Raw genomic sequence first — 21997 nt, forward strand, 5'->3', positions numbered from 1 at the left:
CTACTAGGTTTGGTGACAGTGAGAAAAACTGTGATTTCTCCCTCGCTTGCTAATACTTTGATTTCTCGGCTCCAAATCATGCTGTGCTTTCTAGCCCCAACAATACAGACTAAAGGCATGAAACACCCACACTGCTGTCCTGCCCTCACCGGTGTTCCCTCAGACACAGCTGCTGCTGCAAGGAAATTTATTCCAGACCCACTTGTGACAGCTGAGTGTCAGAGTTAAAGCACATTGCTGGGGACAGGGCAAAGCTTGTCTCCATTAGCACATCCCTGCTCTGTGGCTCCAGCACTGCTGCTTTGATTAAATGTACCCCTGGTACACTTCAAATAGATTTTCACTCAGAACATTGTGGTCTCTCTGAAGGACTGTTTGACATCTGAGTTGCTCATCTCAATGTGGCACACATTCTGTCATTCCCATTTAATTTTGGAAACCAAATTTCACTGGGTTCCATACAAGTATTGTGCACTGTGAATTTTCAGCTCGAGCAGTGCAGAGTCATGAAACTGTAACTAAAGATGGTTTTCCTTATGGCAACAAAGTGTGAGGCTATCAGATGACTCAGAGCCTTTCCTTCTCTTATACTGTCTTTATGTCATATTTAGTTGTTAATTAATTAGAAGATATGAATTGAAATGTCTTCCCTCTCTTAGCAATACTTCTGTATGAATTTTAATCATCACGAGCACAGAGCTCCAAACTATGCCTGACATACAGCTGAACAAGGGTTATGTTGTTACATTTAAGTCCTAATCCCTTTTCTTCTTAAGTACAGACAGATGTGTTTAATCTATTTAAATTTGCCTTAATTGTTTGAGTCTATAGAAAGCTGACTGTACTTTCTGCTTTAATTTGAGTGATTCCAAGAAATTAATATGCACTAAGCTGTTTCCCTAGATATTGCAGAGTTCTGTTAGCAGTTACAGTGACTAAGCAGACACAAAGTACATTCCCTGGTGATGTAAAGAGGCCCCACGGTGTTTGCCACTGCCTGTTTTTACCTTGATATCCAGAGACAGATGAGGCTCCCTGATGGTTTCAGGATGCAAGCAGCCATCTAACTCCTCTATTCCCCTGTGCCACTTGTTCCCACTGACATCAGTCCCTTCCCAGGCGTGGGATTGATGCCAAGCTCCCTGTACCTGATTTTCAACCTGGACACCACGTGAGGAAAACTGGCTGCCCTTCCTTACACAGTTGCAGTGAATCAAGTAATGACATTTGTCATCTGTCACCTGGACATTTACCCTTTCACATGCAACACTAAGCTCAGTGAAAGAACTTTATTCTGTGTTAAAAATAAAGGCAATGAAAATAAATGAAAGAAAATGCTAAATTGCCTACAAGGTAGCCAGATGGGTAGCCTACTTTAATGTTCTCATTTGATCCTGCACATAAAAGAATTTTTATTTATGTCCTCTTGCATTTCCTTTAAACTAGAACTTAAACAATTATTTTTGGCCCTATTCTGTATGACAAATAATTCCCAAGATAATTCTTTTTCCATCAAAGCAATAATTTTTCACTGTGACATTACCCAGATTAAAATTTAAACACCAAAGTCTGATATTGTTTCTGTTACCTAATTAAGTGTGAAATATTTTAAATGGAACACTAATGGAATAACATCCTTAAGTGTTTTCTGCAAATCTTCTGGGATTCAAACTCTTCATCACAAATACATAAAGGCTACTAAAAAACTCTCATATATTAAGAGCTCAAGACAAACCATTGTGAACTGAGGTATCACTTCTGCCATATTTGCAAAAAAATTTCCTTATATTTATATGTTTTATTCAAGTAATATTGTTCCTGGAACTGTAGCCAGTTTTGGAAGTGGACACAAATTTTAAAACCAAAGGCTACTGAACACATAAAAAGTTCTGAGTCCATAGCTCTGCTCCTCTCACCTCATGAAATCAACTTTTTTTGTTCTCCAGTGCCAGAGAACTGTCATGTTGAAATAAACAGATGAGAAGCTACTATTTTTCACTCTTTCTGGCTACTGCACTTGCATTCAGTATCCTGCAATTCAGTACATTCTTTAGCCTGGAACCCAGTGAACGCTTCCCAGCCAGATTGCCATGAGGTAAATCCTTACCTGCAGGACAATGTCAGACTCCTGGGAAATGGAACAGAATGCACAACTTCCTCCTCCATCCTCGGTCACTAGGAAAAAAAGAACAGATTTGGGTCTTTCTAAGCAATTGATCATGTTTCCTGAACCTTTTTTTTACATTATTGCCACAAGCATTTTCTCTCCCCTTTTGACTGTCTCCCTGGTTCAGGAGTTCTGTTTTCAGGAGGAAAATGTAGAATTGAGGGAAGAGTGAAAATCCTAAGTTCTATACAAAGTCCAGGTTTGGTCCTATTTTCCTGATCTGTCAAACTGTCTCTTCTGTTTTGTCTGGCATTCATGTGCATGATCCTGGTCTCAGTGCCATGGAATAAATCTTTAACAATCTAACTTAATGGAAATATCCAAGTATGTACAAAGGTGCAAATAAAGTCAGAATCTGCCCTAGAGCTCATACTTTACCAGGTATTTGTATCTATCTCATTTGAGTTCCAGACTTGTTTTTTTCCTTCCCTACAACACTCCAAATATAAATTTTTGGAATAGAAACTTCTCCAGTTTGAATGAATGAGGTTTTTTTAAGTGAGAAAAATCCATTTGGCTGTATTCCAACTACATAAATAAAATCTTTACTGACTTTGATTTGTTTTTACGTATGTATTTCCTTTCACAGGTGTCACAGAGATTTTATTCATGAAATTTATCATGCAAAGAATATATGCTTAAACTCAAATATTGTGACACAATTAACAATTTTTGTATGCAAAAAATAGCTTTGCTTACATGCACTTAGATAAGAATATATTTCAAATTGAGGAAAAAGAACAGCCATCTCAAGAAGTAAAAAAAGCAAAACCATATTTTCATTTTAAGATCCCTCTACCACACCCTATATTTGGGGATACACATGGAGATGGGGAAAAATTGTTGGTTTTTTCTCAGATGTTTTTTAAAGGAGTCTTTCTAGTATTGAGTGGCTTTTTTATCCATTTTATTTGGAATAGGACCAGGTCTAAATGGTGTTTTGCTTCATTGATGTCTGATGTTTATAAATATTCATGAGTCAACACCTGGGGTTGGCTATTTTCTAAAATTTCTATAACTGTTATTGCAGTTTTATCTGTGGACTGTGATGTCTCATTTGAATTCATGAGACCTGTTATAAATTTTAAATATATATGAATGGAAATTAAAGTCTAATGAAGAACAAGAGTCCCACCTGCTACCTGCAATTTAGTTCTACCTGCATAGGAGGGAAATAGAAATCTAAGCAGTGAAGATGGAAACTTGATTGTTTATTAAAACTTCAGATTTGTTTTGATCATTCCTTCTAATCCCTGTTGATAAAAATCATGTTCCAAAATGGCTCCTTTCCAGGTTTCTGCAGAGCTCTTGGAGCTTTAAGCCACTAAAAGTTTGGCAGAGCATCTAACTGCCATATTTTTGTTAAAGAGGAAAACGACTTAAATTCCCTGAGAGGAGTCTATTTTACAGGCAACTCTGCTCACTTATCAGACTCTCTTTTGAGCTTTCTTATTTCTGAGATCTGCAAAACAAATTTTATTTACAGTTTTCAGCTTAGTTTTGTGTCATGAGAATTGCAAACAAATTTACTTGCACATTCATACCACCTAAAAGATGAAAGGTATTTGTCATGGTACCAAGCAATATATTTATTCTCACTTTTAAATACTTTTCAGAACTGCTTTTTCCACCATATTCCACGAAGAGTTATTTCTGAGCTCACACAAAGAGGAAGATTCAGCTCTCCAAAGTGACAACAGAGAGGCTGTGAGTGTCAGGAGCTTTAGAACATGATGGTATCCTTGGTAGGATCCTGGTGTCCCCTGCCTAGGGATAAAAGGATATCACAAGATACTTTTATAGTGCATTTTTAATTGCTCTTTAAAATTGTGGTGAAGGGAGGGAAGTTCAACCCTGATAGCAGCAAGGCTGGTGCTTCACAGAGAGGCATCCAGCCTGAAGAGAACAGAACAAACAGAAGCATTTTCTTTGTGTGTGTCTAACCCCAATTCTGAAATCTGCTATCAGCTCTCTGTATGAGAACAAACTCGTTAATGGGCTGAGACTGCAACAGTTCATAATCATCACCATGTTCCCTGCAAAAGCATGAAAACACAGGGCTGAAGTCTGGTCCTTGGCTATTACCGATGTTCTCACACAGCCATTTTCCATGTTTTTAACCAAAGGAAAAAGGAGAAAGTATTGAATTCATTAATTCTTTCTTTCTTTCTTTTCTTCTTTCTTTTCTTTCTTTTCTTTCTCTCTCTGACAAGTGGAAGAAAACAAGCAGAAATCTGTAGTAAGACTATAGAGTACTGCAGAAAAGCTGGGGTAACAGGGAGCCAGACCCAGAAGATTTTTTTTTTAAATTCATATTGAAAGCAGAATATGATAATGAGTCAAAACTGTTCAATTTTCCCTAGGTGCATCAATCTCCTTTACTAAAGACAGCTGTAAACTGTCAATATTGGCCCCTGGTTCCAGCCTCCATCATGCACCAGAATTAAAGAACTACTGTCTCCGTATCGCCAAAAAATCTGGAATGAGCTGCAGTATTTCCCTTGGCAGACACATTTAAGTGATTTCTCCCTGCAGCAGCAGGAAGGATGCACCTCTCCAGAGGTGGGAAGAAGAGGCAGCAGCAAAGCTGAGTTGTTACAGCTCCTGCCACTTGAAAAAGCAGCAAAGCTGACTTGTTATAGCTCCTGCCACTTGCACAGAAGCAAAACTTTTGCTGTGCTAACAGAGATCTGAGTGTTTTACAAATGGCACAGCAGATGTGCACAGATGAGAACAATACAGACAGTGATGCTGCAGAAACTCTTCAGGCAGAAACGTCATGTACTGAACATCTCACATGTGAATGGCCACAGCAATGATTTTGGGGACGTTTGGCCATGCCCTAAGCTAAGCTCCTGCTCTGTCTGAAATATTCCTTGGGGTTTTCATTTCCAGATGGAGAAACAATAGCTCTGAGTTCATCATGTCATGTTCAGGATGACATCTTCCTCAGTGAAACACCCCCTGTCACCAAAAGACAGTGCCAAGCGTTGGGTGTGAGCCCAGTACATGAGGTGGAAATGGAAACCACAGCCTTCTGCTGCTGAGGCAGCAGCCAAGAGTTGACTCATCCCAAGACATTCCCACAAATCCTTGTACACTGCTTTTTACATTAGAAAACTGATACTGATACAAATATGTGCTGCCAGGACAAGGGTGGCAAGATGGGAGTAAGGAGAACAACCACAGAAATAGGCATCTAGATAATTTTCTGCATTATGAGTGCTCTTTGAGCATTCCTGGAAGTTTACAAGACAATCACAAATCTTAATTAAAACTGAATACAAAATAATATTTAGAACTAGAAGTAAAGATCAATACTACCTGAAAGATAAACCAGGACCCTTCTTTGGCAAGTGGGCTGCCAGAGAAATGACTGGCCAAGAATTCATACAGAGCTTATCTGTGCTAGACATACTGTTTAGCTGCATTATCTGATGCTACCTCTTCTTCTGATTCAAGGTCTGCCTCATTTGTCAGGTCCTGTCCTTTAATCTCCAAACACAATGGCAAAGTGATTGCCAGTGATTTTATGCTTTTCTGTGCCCAGGACAATGGGACTGTTCAGCTGTCTGAAACAGCTAATGCATACTTTATGATGAGAAAGAAACAGCCAGAGCCTCCAAGGAAAGGTGGGATTCTTTTCATCATTCTACAGCATCTTCAGCAGCAAACAGCATTTTTAATACCACAGCTTTAAAGTGTCTGTGGTTTTCTTAAAGTAGAAAAGTGTGGCACATTGAGACAAAAAGATTCTCGGACATTTAACCCAGTTAAAATATTCAATATTCATTCTGAATTGTATTAGTCTGCTGTGATTCAAAATGTTAAATGCTTCATCAAACACTATCAGACAGAATGATTTCAGTAGCCATCTGTGACAATGAAAGTGAAGTAATTGCACAGTGGGCTTCTATAACAGCATATAATCTCCTCAAGTCTTAAAGAGGGACCAGTTCAACACTTGCCTGGCCTTTTGCAGGCAGCCTCTGATATGTTGATGCCTTTCAGACTCATTAGAAACTATATTATAGCTCACTACAATTAAAGGAAATCATTCTTATTTGAAGCAACAAGCTTCAAAAAGAAAAGAGGACATCTGCAGAAAAAGAAATTAACTTGGAAAAATTTAAAATGGAACCACTATTGTCAGAGAGCACTAAAGACTGAGGCACAAACCTGCAGTGCACCTGCATCCACCATCCTTCCAAGAGATACCTGCTGGTCAATCACGTCTGAGGGACAGCTTTAGTAAAAAATAAGTAAAACTTTTAGTCTCTGTCTTTTCTTTTGCTTTCAAAAGCTGTAGTGTGTAAGGAGTGGAATTAAAGCCAAAAGAATACCTCCTGCATATTTCAAAGTAAGCTTACTTTCAACCAACTTTGCATTTTCATGGCAGGAAAGCAAATCCCTTCTGCTCTGGGAGGAGCTCACACAGTTTGCTGATGCTATTGAAGATCATGCTCAGGCACCCTCAGAGGCTGCAAGACTCCATGGACATGGTCAGCATTTGACCCTGGTAGTGAATGGCCAGCACAGTCCCTGGACTGAAACCCTGCAAAAGGCAAAAATGAAATAACTGAGTGCCCCCTGCAAGGGCAGCAGGCCAGGCCAAGATCAGCATCCACAGAGCATTGCTAAACCTTCTGTGAGCACAGAAAATCATCACCTACCTGCAGTACCTGCAGAAGAAACTCTAAAAAAAGAGTTGAACCACAGTAGGAAAAACTTAGAAAAATGTGGTAATGGCACACAGACATGTAGCTATAGACTCTATTTATAATTTATGGTTTACAGATTTATAGTGTGAAACTGCAGTATTATGCAGTATCATTTACAGTGTGAAACTGCTGTTCATACTGTCAAGTATGAAAAAACAAGTTTCTAGGTCTTTTTTTTTCTTATTAAACAATAAAGTTACATAAGTGTGAACAGCATCTTCTACAGTGAAACTAACATTTTCACTTTGAATATGGGAATATTTAAAAATATTCCCATATTCATAAATATACTCACTGTAGTTAATGAGCTGTTCAGTCATATTCTGCTCCTAAAATACCAGCTTGAACTCCAGATCTACTGGGATCAAATCCCACTTAGGAAAAAATAAAATAGGGAGAAAAGTGAAGCAAAGAGCATCCAGATTTAAAAAAAAAACCTTAAAAATATTGAGATAATAAAGAGTGAAGAAAAAAAAAGAGGAGGGAGATACAGCATTTTACTGGAAAATACAATGTTTTCTCAAGCTGAAATCTGTTAGAGCTGATGCAAAGTCTCTTTTGTTGTACACAGGATTTGCAGTGAGCCCTGTAAAAATGTAGAGTGAATTTAAATCCTAGTATTTTAGGATCCATCTTCCCCAGTATATGTCTGGAAAATGTGACTTTAAAATGTACTTTGCATTGGCAGGGGAACAAAAAAGTAAAAAAAGATAAGAGAAAGAGGGAAGAAGAATAATCACGACAGAAAATAAGAAAAGAGAGTCAAGAGCTTCAGAGAGGTTTGCAAGTAATTCACAAAAACTCAGTTACCACAGTAGAAATTACATCTGAGCACAAGCATCTCTAGAATGGTTTAAGAATTTCTAAGATCACAGTGAGATAGGTGTTCTTCTTTTTGTAGAACAGGGAAATCTGAAGTTAAAACATTCAGTTCCAATCACAGTTATATCAATGTTTGTGCCAGGGCAAAATGAAGTCAACTGAGACTCCAATATGTTTGAGTTCAAAATTCTGGTAAATTACTTGAAGGTGTACTGGTCCTCCTGAGTGTCTGGACACAGCCTCAATTCACAAAAGAGAAAGTGACATTTAAAAAATGCTTACAATTAAAACTTACAATTAAAGAAATATTTCATGTGATCGCTTTTGTTGTGATCCTGCTGTTCCAATAGCACAACTGAGAGCCCACAGAAAGGCCTTCCATATTAACAACTATTATTTTCACTTGCAAATAGCATTGAAAGCACATGGATTTTAAACCATAAATCACTATTAATCAAATACCTCCTGTTCAAAGAGGGCATCATTCACTTCTCTTCTAATGAACTGTTTTCCTGAGTATCTGTTTTTCCTGCTGTTCCTTCTACCGCTCTGTGGTTGTAGGTATAGGTTTTATCACACTTGATGTAGTGCCAAATTTTAGGCAAACAGATCCAATGATGCTCGTTAAGAGAATCTGGCCCTGTAAGTGCACAATGGGGGTGAACTCACATGGCTCAGATGATGGTGACATTTAGAATGGTGTCTAGAGGCTATAAACACAGGGATAGATATTTTTCCTCATAAATAACAAAAGAAACAAAACTACTTGGAAGTCTAGAGTATCTGGAAGAAAGAGAGTAAATGATTCATGGGGAGACATCACATTTTCAAGATCATGCTGTGGACAAACTCACTTCCAGCCACATTCACAGAAATGTTGTTCTTGGCTTAACCTTAATCTGCACAGTGTGTTCATCTTTCTGCTCAGCCTAACACCAGACTCACAGCCAAGACACACCAATTATCTCACACAGCAGATGCTGAGATCAGATTGTCTACAGTATTCTGAGGCCCAGATCACAAATACTGTCACCTCAGCGTGGCCCTGGATTTACAGAGTCTAAGCATTTGAGCAAACACATCCCAGTTTTGGATAACTTGGAGTTCATGAAGAAAGGGGCCGTATCGAGGAGCTCTTAGGAAAGAGCAATTGCAGCTGGGGAAGAGAGGAGGGAGCCAGGCTCCAGCCTCCAGCAGCCCACCACACCCTGACCACAGACCTTGGCTGGCCTTACTGGGTGCTAGTTCCTCAAATAGGGCTTCATGTTTCTCACATTAGAGCTGGGTGAGGAATGCAGTGCAGCCACATAGGAATTTTGACATCCCGACTTTTCTGAGCAGCTGCCTGTTTTCTGCTTAGTCATTCCCCACTGCCAACTCTTGGTCTGCTTGCACGGCCCATTCCCAAGGCAGGAATAAAATGAAGAGTGAGGCTCTCAGCTGTTGGCATCCTGTATCTCAAGATATCTGATATCTTCCTCCCACAGGCGGACTTTCCATGGTCTAGCTAAGTCAAGTTTGTTTAAGCTTCAGAAGTAGGCTAAAAAGAGCAGGGAAAACTCTCTGTATCCCAGGTATAATGTGTTTTGCAGGCCATAAACAGTCTCTGCCTTCCTAAGCAAGTCACAGAGTGGGTCTTTGCTTAGCCATCCCTGATGGGAAGGCACTCTGCACAAGCCCTTGCACAATCACTCCCCTGGGTCCAAGCCCCAGCTGCAGGGTGGAAGGGGAGCTGCTGCTGCTGCAGGTGAGGCTCAGCATCTGCAGGTTGTGAAAGCAGCCAGGCCAGGGTCAGAAGCAGCAATGATCCTCCCCCTGCCTACTCCAGTCTCCCAGTCACTAATGGCAGCACTGAATGGAACAGAGTTGTTTTTTTTATCCACTGAAAAATAAAACCACTGCACCTACCAATCCCTGTGTACTGCTTATGAGAGAATGACAAAATGCAGCTATGATCTGTGTTCTACAAATAAAGCTCCATGAGAGCTATTTACTTCCCCCCCTTCCAAAATCTACTGAGCAATCGGCATTTCACAAGTGTTTCCAACTATTGTGTTGATCAGCTAACACAGATCTGAAGGAGGAGATGGATCGCAACAATATAATAAACAGTTCACAGGAATGGATGCAAACATCAGCTTTGTAGCTCTCCTGTGAATTGAATGGATTCCTGTAAGCTTTTATTTAACAAACAAGTAGCATGAGTGGAAAGAAAAACTATACAAGCCTTAAATGATTTAACATACTTCTGAAATACCAACGCTTCTCCAAATGCTTCTTTTTCCCAACTGCTTTTCCTTAGTGAGCAGATTTCGATCGGGTGGATTACCTGGTTTAGCTGTGATTATATTTCAAGCTGTTGTCAGCAAGAAAAGCAGAAAACGCCCAGGATGACATTGCTGCACCAAAGAGGTGCCGGGGCTGTAATGTCCTCCCCTTGTAAGGACCCATTAGTGCTGAAACATTACCCACTTCTGATGGCAATCAGCCTCTACCTGCTAATTACTGCACATATGGGTGTCATGTTGGCTTTTGCTACTTGATTTAGTTAGATCTATATGTAGGGCTATGAAAGGATCCTTAGAGGAACACAGCAAAGGAGTAAATAAGATAGTTTGTAAATATTATTGTTCTTTTCTATTATAGCTCATTGGCATAACACAATTCTCGTATGTGAGATATATATTGGAGGTGTCAAAATGGGAGAGGGACAAAATTAAAAGCCAAGAATGGCTTAATGCATTAAAAAGGAGGGGAAAAAATAACAAGAATGAGAAATAGCTTTAGTTTCATTGTATTATGTCAATTGTGCCAGCTTTCTGCCCTTCACAGAGCATCATTCATAGCTGGAAAAGTCTTTGGTGAATAGTCCTATATTTACATCACAGAGAACCTGTAAGACACAGCACCCCTGCCTCAATTTCACACATTTCCTGAATCATCAGATGAAAAGAACAAAACATTAAAAAATGTGTGAATCCTACCACAATAAGAAAATATCACAGGACCTCTGGCACTAGAATTATTACAGCTGCAACACTTGCTGCTGTCTGTTTACATTGGCAACAGAAAAGGACAGTAAAAAGGAAGTTTTATGCGGTTTAGGTGCTGTTTAGATTTAGGCATGAAGGCTTTTCAGCTGTCATCTCTTTAGAAATGGCATGTCCTAGAGACTGACACATTTCATTGGAATACAAGGCAGGCCAAGACTATTTATGCTTCCAAGGTGCCACAATAGCACACTGCAAGTAAAGCCATGCAGAAATGGTAATGTTAAATACAGCTTACTGCAAATGCAGGAAATATTTTTGGGTTTTATTATCATCTATACCTCTGAGGATTTCTGCCAGAAACCTACTGCTAGGAAAAGAGAAAAAACTTGCTGATATATCACAGCATTAGAATTGTGTTAGTTTGTGAAACGTGTTTGGTAACCATGGGTACTAAACAATTTCATAAGGATTTCACATAATCCAGGAACTATAAATAGACTTGGAAACAAAGTAGGAGCTTAATGCAATATCCACAGGTTGGGAGGCAAAATGTTCTTTGCAACATAATTTATTTCTCTGTGCTCCAAGGAGCATTTTTAAGGCATTTCTGGCAATACCATAATTTCTTTTCTTGTGCATATCTTCTTTTCTAGCTTATCCTGCCCATCACTTGTGCCTTGATCAAGCTGAGCCTGGGTGATAATGAACCAGGGAGTAATAATAAAGCCCCATTCAATTTATTTAAATTTTAGAGGAAAGTGTGCAGAGTAATGTGTATAAGCCAATGCTAAGGAAATTTAACCAGGTGAAAGATCCATGGAATAGAGTATTTGTTCCATGTTATGAGGTTTTTTAACTCTTTGCACACTTACATAAAAAAGAACTGAATTTCTCATGAAGACAATCCAACAAACACAGTAGGCAGTTCACTATCCAAATTTTGGATGACTCAATATGAAGACAACTCAGTTAATCAAATAATTAAACTCATTATCTAAAGCATTTTACAACAAAGCTAACAATAAATTAGTCTTAGTGTTTCAACTCCTAAAGAGAGCTTAGAAATCCATGGTAATACAGTGAACTCTGTTTAACAGAAGAGTGCCTGCTATAATTATAACTTCTATTCATATTTTAGCATTCTCCTTCATCACCTTCACCTCTCCTTTCAGTGTGTGTGCTTTAAGAAGAAAAAGCACTTTTAGATTTTTGGGGAGATTTTCCTAGTGCCAACAGAAAAAAGTAAAGCAGCACCTTGTTTCAGGGTTACTCTGACACCCCATAATGAAAGAGCTTCAGCTTCAAGTGAATCTGTTTCAGCTTTGTGAACATTTTTCATGAGTTGCTTACTCACATCTTTATTCAGCTTTCCTTCACTGCAGTACAGCAAAAGCTGCACACATCTATATTTTCTATGAATTACCTCCCATCCAATCACAGATGCCTCAGACTTCATTTTAATGCAGGCTTCCAGCCCAGCCCAGCCAAGCTAATGGGGTCTGTGGCATGATATTCAAACTCAGCTGAGAACCAAAGCACAAATGCGGTGGGATTCAACCACAAGCCACAGCTCAAGTTCTCATAATTCATCAGCTGTTAATCAAATCACTCAGGGCTCCAGGGCTGTGGCCAGGCTGGGTGAAATAGCTGGCAGCAACACTTGCAGTGAAGACAAAGGCTGGGAACACACAGAGCCAAATCCAAGCAAATGCTCCAGCAGCTCTTCCCTGTCAAGCTAATTCATGTGTGCTCAGTTTTTAATGAGAAATTCTTGATGAATTTAACACAAATGGCTATTTTCTAAAGGCTAACTAGCACATGCATTTATACTTGTAAAGCTGGAGCTAATTATAGATTTTTTTCATGCTTTTTGGCTAAACTTGTTAAAGTGGAAAAATATGCACAATACAACATTAAGGCAAAGAAGTGTTTTTCTCATCCTAGCAAGAAGTTTCAGTTATTAGATTTCTTATATTAAAATAAAAGTCACCAGCAATCTTTTTTAGCACAGGCTAGCCACCATCTTCTGTGTAGCATTTTAATTGTCTAAGGAGGATTTTCATTACTTACTTGTTAGTATTTTAAAAGTTTATGGATTTTGAGGGTTTACTTGGACAAAGCCAGCCCAGGGGATGCCCCAGGGGTTCCAAGGTGCACACTGGGGCCCTCCAGCCTTGGCAAGTCAGCAGCCAGCCCAGCTGCAGGGACCCTGCCAACCTGCCCCAAGAAATCCACTCAGCCTCTGTGAGGGACAGTGGGACTTTGCAAGGAGAGACAGAGTGAAATCTGAGATACAGAGGCAGACCAGGAGCACCATGGCCATCCCACTCCAGGGGTAAGCAGGTCATTCCCCAGCAGCCTTTGTGCTTCCCCAGATGTGCCTGGCAATGCAATTTGGATCACTGGCCAGAAATTACTTTTTCATGCAGCAACATCTTTGTGACCATATAAAGAAAACTCCTGAGAACAAAGGTGTTTAAACAAAACTTAAAATGTCCTTATTTTATCCTAAAATTGTGCTTGGCTTTGCATTCATTAGTAAGCATCCTCAGCAAGGATCAAGCTTGTTTTTCAAGGTATTATTGTACTCTAGTTTCAGGACTGAAGTCCATTGCATAGAGGGCTAAAAATAATCTTTCATAAATTTTCTCTCCCTCCACCACTCTGATACTGCACACAGGAATTCTTGCAAAGGAGAAAAAGAGTATTCTCTCATTATGGATCCTGCCTTGACAGCCTCTTGGGTTTGACAGGCTATGCCACTACTCCACACCTCAGAAAACCATTCCTTATACATCAGAAGTGCTAATTTTAAGGCTGACTTTCAAATGTGAATTACTATGAAATCCAAATATTGTTTAAAAAGAAGCACATAAATATCACAGTATAGTATCATGAAAATCTGCATTTCACAGAGCTAAGGTAACAAACTGCAAAATGGAAGGGAAGAGATTCCTCTCTCAGCTCTTCCTTGGGAAGCCATTTCACCAGGTACATACAAGACAGTCACTGTGGGGAAATTTAGGGTTCTCTACTAAAACTTGGGCTTCTATTAAAATGCAAATTAAGAGTTTTCTCTTCCACATTATCATCCTTGGGGTCTGTTTTTTTCTTTTCCAAAGGACAAGCAAAAATTTCACCACTGCTCTACTGAATTCCTGTTGCGAGGATGAATAACTCACAAGGCTGGATCTGCCTACTGTTACTGTGGTTACCAAAGTTTCCTTCCCACTGAATCTGGATATCAGTTCTGTTCCAGTTTGCATATTTCAAGCTTCTGCTACTGAGAAGTGTTTTATTCTTTTCTATCTGCTGTAATGCAAACAACAGAGTAGTGTTTACCTGTAAAGCAGTCTTTGGCTTCCATCCTGTGTGCAGTGTCCCAGGCTGGGCCCACTTCCCTGCAGTTATTAATTTTGGATGTTTCCATTGATTCCATCTGACTCCAAACCCTACAAGAAAAAGCCCAACACTTCTTGCAGTGGAAGGAAGTTAATTGCACCAAGCAGAGGACATGGAGCAAGCTACAACCACACATCTCCAAGGATGTAAACTGTGCACCCTTGCAGGATTGCCATAGCAGAGAAGCCTGATATACTGAGCATGTACATAATAACTGTGCAAAACTTGTAGGGCTTGTGCTTTAAAGAAGCACCAGATATTGTAAGCACAGATGATAATTAACTCTGGAATGGGCACACTTTTTCTTCCACCTTCTAAATATCCTTTTGGTGGACACCAATACCAGCAGAGGATGGCACTGCTCCTCTGCACTGTTTTGGTAACAAAACTGGACATTGTTCTATAGAATTCAAATTGGCAGCTTTACTCCAGGGTGAATGTGGCCTTGGACCAAGGTACAAAGAAGTTATTGATGCAAAACCATACCATAAGGTCATTCCTAGGTTCCATTTCTCCACAGATGATAGCAAAACCAGTAGAGCAAGATTTTGATGATATCAAATAGCATCTTTGATGCTGTATAAGCTTTACAATTCCTGACTTTTGAAAAATGCACTGCCAGCCCCACTGGAAAACACACACAAATTTTCATCTAATATAAAAGTGCAACAGCTTGAAGACATACAATGTTTGAACAGCAGTTCCTTGCCTGCGTTCCCCCTTGTATTTTTTTCTCTGTAGGGCATATAGACTGTCTGAAGCACTTTCTATGGTTCCTTTAAGATTAGCAGCAATGGTCCAGAGCCTTTAAAGTGAAGCAAACTCTTGAATCTTGTCAGGGTTTAATCAAAAGTCATCTCACTTAATTTTAAAATACTGGTTTTTAATTTTCCTTTTAAATTTAAGGTTTTAAACCCACAGGATTTTGTTTAAATATTTTGAATAAATTAATTCAAAGGGAAAATTGCTTGACCTTGGGTTTTTTTAATTTGGCAGAGATGAAATAATTTTAACTGTCTTAGTGTAAAACCTATGTAGATTAACTTTAGTACAATATACAAAACTCAGAAAATGCATTTCTGACTTTGGAAAACAGATATGCAAGATATACAGATATCCCCCCCGCCCACAAAAAACACAAACCAACACAAACCAACCCCAAAAAGAAGCCCCCCAAAAGGAATATATTTTCAGTACAAAATTAGAGGTCATTAAACAAGAACAGAACAGAAGCAAGCCAAAGAATTGCTGTTTCCAGCACAGCTACTACAATAGAGAATGAACCCAGCTGATAAACTCCCAGGAAACTTTAATGGATGAATTAGAGCCCTTAAGGTTGACACTGTGTATAAATTAATGATAAAATATAAATTAATGATATATAGATTAATGATAAAATATAAATTAATGATATTTGACTATATATAAATTAATGGGGTCTATATATTATGATGAAGGATTGGCCTCTGTTTGCCTTTTGTTGACTGACAGTGCTGACTGTTTTCAGAAGCCGCTGAGAAACAGCACATCCATGTTTTTAGGAACACATCACAGGACATCCTGGAGCTTCAGGGTCCCTGCCAGGACATCAGAGGAAGCCATTCTCAAGCAAAGGGGAATGTGAGACCCCTCAGTGACAGTGCTGCTGCCCATGTGCCCCCTGACAATCAGATCTATTTATTACATCATGGTGAAGGCTGCGTCCACAAGATGCTCCTTCCACCTAACTCCCAGCCCTCTGGAATATATAAACTTCTATAAATTTTAAAAAATATGTAGAAGAATTAGCAAGAGTCAGTAGTTATACCGAAAATAGAAGAGACCAAGCCCAGCTTTCCCAAATATTCCTAATTATGCCTTGATTAGATGTTCACTGTATTCAAAGAACAACTCTCTACTGAAAATTAATGATTTTTAATGTCATATCTGTCACTGTATGTTATTTCACTGTTGATAAACCAATGCATTTAAGGTGGCATTAGCAGAAGATTTATTTTTAATTTCTGTTTCAAAGAAAAATATGCAATTTTAATTCCATTTATTTTTGCAGTGCCTTTTTAACTCAGCTCTGACAGAAAGGAAATCAGACATTTGGAAAAATGAGCTAGGTTGATTGAATATTGATAAGCCAATTTTTAATTTATCAAGGTTATCTAGAGGAGCTAACACGACGGTGCATACTAACAAGAAATATCAACACACTAAGTGGTGAGTACAGTGAAATATTTCTTTGGGGAAAGAGCTGTGGAAGGACTGGGATTATTAAAATTAGAACCATACAATGGGGATAGGAAGGGACTTCCTAGGAGGAAATTAAAAGCAGGTGACAAATGTGAAAAAGAGGCTGAGATGAATAAATGGCAAATTTTGTATTTTCCACTGGCTGGAACACAAAACCCACACCAAACGAGTCTGGATAAGGGAGACATCCTCTGAAGTGACATCCTCTGAGGTAAAATGGCACAAGCAATACTGATGTATAACTCCTCCAGATTTTCACAGCAAGCCAGGTAATTGTTACAGCCCCAACAATACACTCCACGTTGTAAAAAACCTGCTAGGCTTGGCAGCCCCCCATCAAAGACAATGCCCAAACAGCTGACAAGAAGCAAGTGAGCATTATATTTCAGTCTGAGGATGCAAAAATGAGCAAAATGTACTGCAACAAGAATAATGCCAGAGCAATATGCAAGATTTTGGAAAAAGTGCACTGAGTCCTCTCTTGACTCATAGCAGCAATTTAATAAAATTACATTTTATAGCAGTACTTGGCCAATAGCAGATGTCTGCACTTGTTCATTGGAGATAAACCATTAGAATCCTTCATTTCATAGATTTATCAATAATTTAAAAGCTATGTGAGACTCCAGTGAACATCAGTGTGGTCAGAAAATGCTAGAAATAAAGCTTTTTACAGGATTTCTCCCTCTCATGGAGCTAAAGTTACTGAAGCCTTACTTAAGAGCTGTGTGTTTTATCTTCTGCTCTGTCCCTGTGTCAGCAGCAGCAGTGGAACTGTGGCATCTGACCCTGACCCAGCCAGGACAGTCCCAGCCCAGGTGTCTCCACCCTGGCTGCTGCAGCACCAAGGGGGAATTCTCACCACAGCTGCATCAAGAGCTGATTTCACAGATAACTTCCCTTACTGCTGTCCTGCATGAAAGAAGAGTCTCTGATGTAAATTGCCTTTGTTAATACTCATTTTTACATCTTTTCCAGCCCTGCAAGACCTTAAGCAAATAATTATCAAACAGGTTATTAATGTAGAGGGTCTAAAGCTACAAATTTGAGACAGATTATAATTTGTTGCATTCAATGCACTATGAATACACCCAAAGTAATGATAAAGGAAAAAGAAGCTATTGTAATTTAATAATAAAAAAGGCCAAAAAACTGTTAAAATTTTTTTTTAGATTCTGTAAACGATTTTATATTGCCATAATTTTGTGCTTGCATAGGATATATCTTTTTAACTTTTCAGCTGTGAGACTTCATTGGTATAAGTTAGCATTGTCTCATACCTTTCAGAGAGAAAGCAGTGAGCATAATGAAGCTGGAACTGACAGAGAAATAATCTGCATTTGATCTCTTCTGAATGACCCATAGTTCTGCTGTGGTTCAATTCCTTCTGTCTCTTAGACCATATTAATTGGAAACAGAAATCTGAAATATTAAATTGATAACGGACGGCTTTTAATTTCCTTCAGACCTTATCATGCTGCATCAATGTGCACAGCTCTGAGGATCTGAGAATCTCTGTGAGAATTAATGATGCATCTCCATATCTGCATGATAAAGATGGACTGCTCTGACAACATTTACATCTGATAGTATTAGAGCCTCTCCGATGATAGCCATTAACAAGTCCATTAATGAGAGCATATTTCCCTGAGGCCCTATGGCCATTCGACATTGTAATCTAAATCTATACTCTCCAGAAACTCCATTAGAAAGCAATGAAGTAAGTCCCTGAACTATACAAAGGTTATCAGCCACATTATCTCACTGAGCAAAAAAAGATGAGGGAGGCTTCTTTCAGTACTGGCAGTATAGAAGATTAAAATGTACAATGGTATTTTCTCTTAACAAGGAACTATATAACAAATACATTGGCTGAAATCCACATTGCTGTGGCTTCAAGCAACTCATATTCAAACCCTTAACTTTCAGAAGATTGTATTCAAGTGGAATAACACAGTCCAGAAATTCATCATACAGATAAATATAATAAACTAATAATGATGTTAAAACTCCAGTCCCGTTGGCTTGAAGTCTGTATCTCAATTTACACAGATTTGATTGAAATAAGAGTTACTGCAATATGCAATTCCTTATTTGCCAGTAGATAAAATTGTAGTTCAAGAAACAGAAGAATTACTTTCATTTCAAGATGATTCTATTATAAAAATACACTCATCAATCTGTTTTCTGAGAAACTGGTTTCACCTCAAACCTAACAGTGATAATCATTCACCATAAAACAGGCATCTGAGGTGGCAGCTTCAAAACAGCAAATATTGCTGACAAAAATAGACAGTTGTTCTCAAGTCCTAATTCTTATGACAAGAATTAAATGACAGGGCATCACTGCTCCAATCTCTTCCTGATCTAATCTGGGAGTAAGCACAATTTCAGACTCCTGGACCATGTACTTGGTATCCATCATCCGTGTTAAATCAGAAGTTTGCTGGAATCAACAAAATAGGAAGTCCTAATGTAAATGTGCTTTTGAGGAGGGATATTTTATTTCTTAAACTATGGGCAAAAGCCCATAGTTAACTATTCATTGTTGTCATTTAAAGGTTCTTCATCAAGGCAAAATTTCCCAGAATGTCAGCGTTAAGTAAAGCAAAATAAATTATGCCCAAAATAAAAAGGAGAAATATTGATCAGTGTATTGAAGCCATGGGTAGACACTGATGAGAAACATCTCTATAGCCTTCAAGTTCATTACTAAACTGGCCTCATTTGACCACAAATCTGCCCTGGCCATGATGGATTTTGGTTTTGCAGAAAAGCATGCATTTTTCTTAAGGCATTACAGAAGCTGAAAAACATGTCTCTGTAAATTACTTGATTATGTTGCAATGCAAATATAAACACCCCAAGAGTTATCATTGATCAGTCAATGTTTTTAGGATTATGGCCTTTTTGGTCCCAGCAATAAAAATCTATTGATATTTAGGAGCCATTTATGTTGTTCACTTTATGTAGCATGAGAAAATCTGACAGGAGATTGTTAGCACAGGTATTGAACACTAATACCTCTTCATATTGGTGTCATACTCATAACAAGCTCTGTGCTTTCTTAGCAAATTGAGATGAGAAAGACAATTATGTAAAATTCTTTGATCTTTTTTTTCTATGTAGCCTCTGTTAGAAATAGAAGAGTGAACTAGGTGAACTTTCAGTTCAACACCATATAGGAATTTCTATCTCTATAAATAGTATTTAATTTAGAAGATCTTTAAACAGCTTCTGCCTCCTCTTAAGTCTCTCTCAGATGACCTGGGAGATGACACGCAATACCGGTGTCTCTACTTAGTTTCCTTCGCTATGTTAAAATTTCAAGACCTCTTAGAGGGGAAAAAAATACTTTAAAAATACACTCATGAAACACTGCCCTAAGCTGGGGAAAAAAAAACCATTTTGTCAACAGTCATGTTAAGAGTATCTTAACTTCTGAGCTATTATTGCTTTTTTAGAATTTAACATTTAGGAACAGAACTTGAAATTTCACATAATATGTTATAATTTACTCAGCAATCATCAAGGTCACTCCTAAGCAACTGCTCAAGAAATATTGTATACAGAAAAGTAAAGCAAGTTCTGTGTTATAAAATACAATGAAGCATTTTAAAATCCAAATCCCTTCCCTCCCTCCAAAGGAACAAATTATTTTTTCCTGGAAACCAGCATGCTGCTAGATTCAGCCTCTGTCTGCCAAATCTGAGTCTGAGTGAATGTTTCACAGTGAAGACATAATACCTTGGAAAGAGAAAACACACATAACGAACCTGACAAGAACAGCAGTGCACACAGGGCTCAACCATGGGAACAAGTGCTGTGCCAGAATTAATCACATCCAGAAAAGTACAACTCCTTCATGTTCATCTCTAGTGCTTGCCAAGGGTGCTGACAACTTCTAACATGCAGCAGTATATTAAGAGCTTTTCTGAAAACCTGCAAGAAGATTAAAGGATGGTGATGAATCTCCTCAGACTCAGCTCAAGCAATAAATGGTGATGAATTTTTGGGAACACACTGAAAACCCAGAATCAGCACACTGAGGTATTTGGTCCATGTTTGTGATGGTTCACATGAAAGCCTGAATTCCAGTTCTCAGTGAAATGTATATTTCCTGCTATACTCAACCACCTGCAGAGTTCTGACAGTGCCAGCTCATCCTTCATTGCACTGCCTGAGCAAAACGTCAGGCAGAGCTCTGCACCAACACTCCTGCAAACCCAGCTGAATGCAAAGTCTTAACAAAAGCATTTAAAAAAACACAGCGAAAACAACCTATAAAAAATAAACCCCAACTTACTCCATTTTTACTATGCATAGCATATAATTTTTTCTCATAGACTGAGTGGTATTTGCTGCTTTTGGAAAATCAACTTTTTTTTAGTGGCTTACAGGAGCCTCTGCAAACTGCCTGAAGTAAGTTTTTCCTATGTCTAAACATTAGTTTAGGATCTTAAAATGTAAAAAGATTTATTGAATAATCATTGCAAGATCATTTCTCTAGTATTTTACACACAAAAATAATCACTGCCTTCCAGTTCTATTTCAAGACAGGCATTACCTATTGTCTGTTTTCAGGATCCATTACATTCTGCTCAGCAGTCTACTAATGCATGACTTGTGCTACTGAACCTTGAGACTTGGCATCTCTTTAACAAGACAGTCCTTGGCAGGAACTTGGCTTTCATAGTAATAAAATAACACAAAGGTTTTTAATTACCTCTGGACAGTTAATCTTCATTGATTGTTCCATGACTCCATCATGTCACTGGTTCTGGAAATCACTCATCACAGACAACCTCTCCAAACAGTCTGACTCTGCAAGACAGAAAAAGAGCCCTTTTTAGTGACTTAGCAATAATAATGAGAATTATACAAGTGCTGAAATGAGAAAGACGAAAGAAAACAACACATAATTATATAAAGGTTTGAAAGAAGGAAAATAGGAGAGAACAGAAAAAGTTAAAGGGAAAGGCAAAACCAGGTAGAAAGCAGCAGAATGGGAAGAAAGCCCAAGGGCAAATGTAGGAATAACTGTTCCCCTTGCTTCTCCATAAGCAGAACTGTAGCCTGCCAAATGCCTAAAAGCAGGTACATAGACAAGTGTTGTACAATACCCTGTTCTCCAGTCTTTGGGGTCACTTCAGCAGCTAGGATCAGGCTTTTCCAGACTGTAAACTGGATAGGAAACTAGTTTCCATAGACAATTGTTCCCTTAAGTATGTAGATTTTACCAGAAAAGAAAAAACCCAAACCCAAAAGACTTAGATGCAAGTCTCCAGATTGGTCTTTCTGGAGCTTCACACACACTTTGTGCAAATCTCTTGGCAATCTGTTTTGGCTAGAGGAGTTAGCTGCTTTTGGCAGCTCACAGTCTCAAAAAAGCTTTCAGTAACTTTTGTTGACTTCCTTGTATGTGGTTGTAAATGAACCTTTTCTCCTCTTCTAAAGTCCCATCAGTATGGGGGGCACACAGAGCTTCAGACAGGATTATATTTATCAGGGCTGTTGCTGCAAATACTACTTTTACAGTCTCAAATGTCATCTCAAAATCTAAACACCTGCAAGTCTCTGATATAGTTACATCAATTGCAATTCGTTCAGACAGTGATAAACTGTCAAATCTGTTTGGTTTGTGCTGTTTT

The 21997-nt window shown here is 38.6% G+C and overlaps 1 protein-coding gene across 1 annotated transcript in view; it reads right to left on the reverse strand.

The window, feature by feature from the left end:
• LOC102072931 (uncharacterized) overlaps window positions 1-21690 on the reverse strand; it is a 65086-nt gene extending 43396 nt beyond the window's left edge. The window contains exons 1-7 of the mRNA XM_074544189.1: window positions 21470-21690; window positions 21073-21170; window positions 20123-20288; window positions 14046-14155; window positions 7184-7262; window positions 6549-6722; window positions 2108-2175 (exon numbers count right to left, since the gene is read on the reverse strand). The gene's annotated coding sequence lies outside the window, so the exon portion shown is untranslated. The remainder of the gene's footprint in view (window positions 1-2107; window positions 2176-6548; window positions 6723-7183; window positions 7263-14045; window positions 14156-20122; window positions 20289-21072; window positions 21171-21469) is intronic.
• Between the last annotated feature and the right edge of the window lie 307 nt (window positions 21691-21997).

Source organism: Zonotrichia albicollis, chromosome 7 (genome assembly GCF_047830755.1).
Source record: "Zonotrichia albicollis isolate bZonAlb1 chromosome 7, bZonAlb1.hap1, whole genome shotgun sequence".
NCBI classification, from domain to species: Eukaryota; Metazoa; Chordata; class Aves; order Passeriformes; family Passerellidae; genus Zonotrichia; species Zonotrichia albicollis.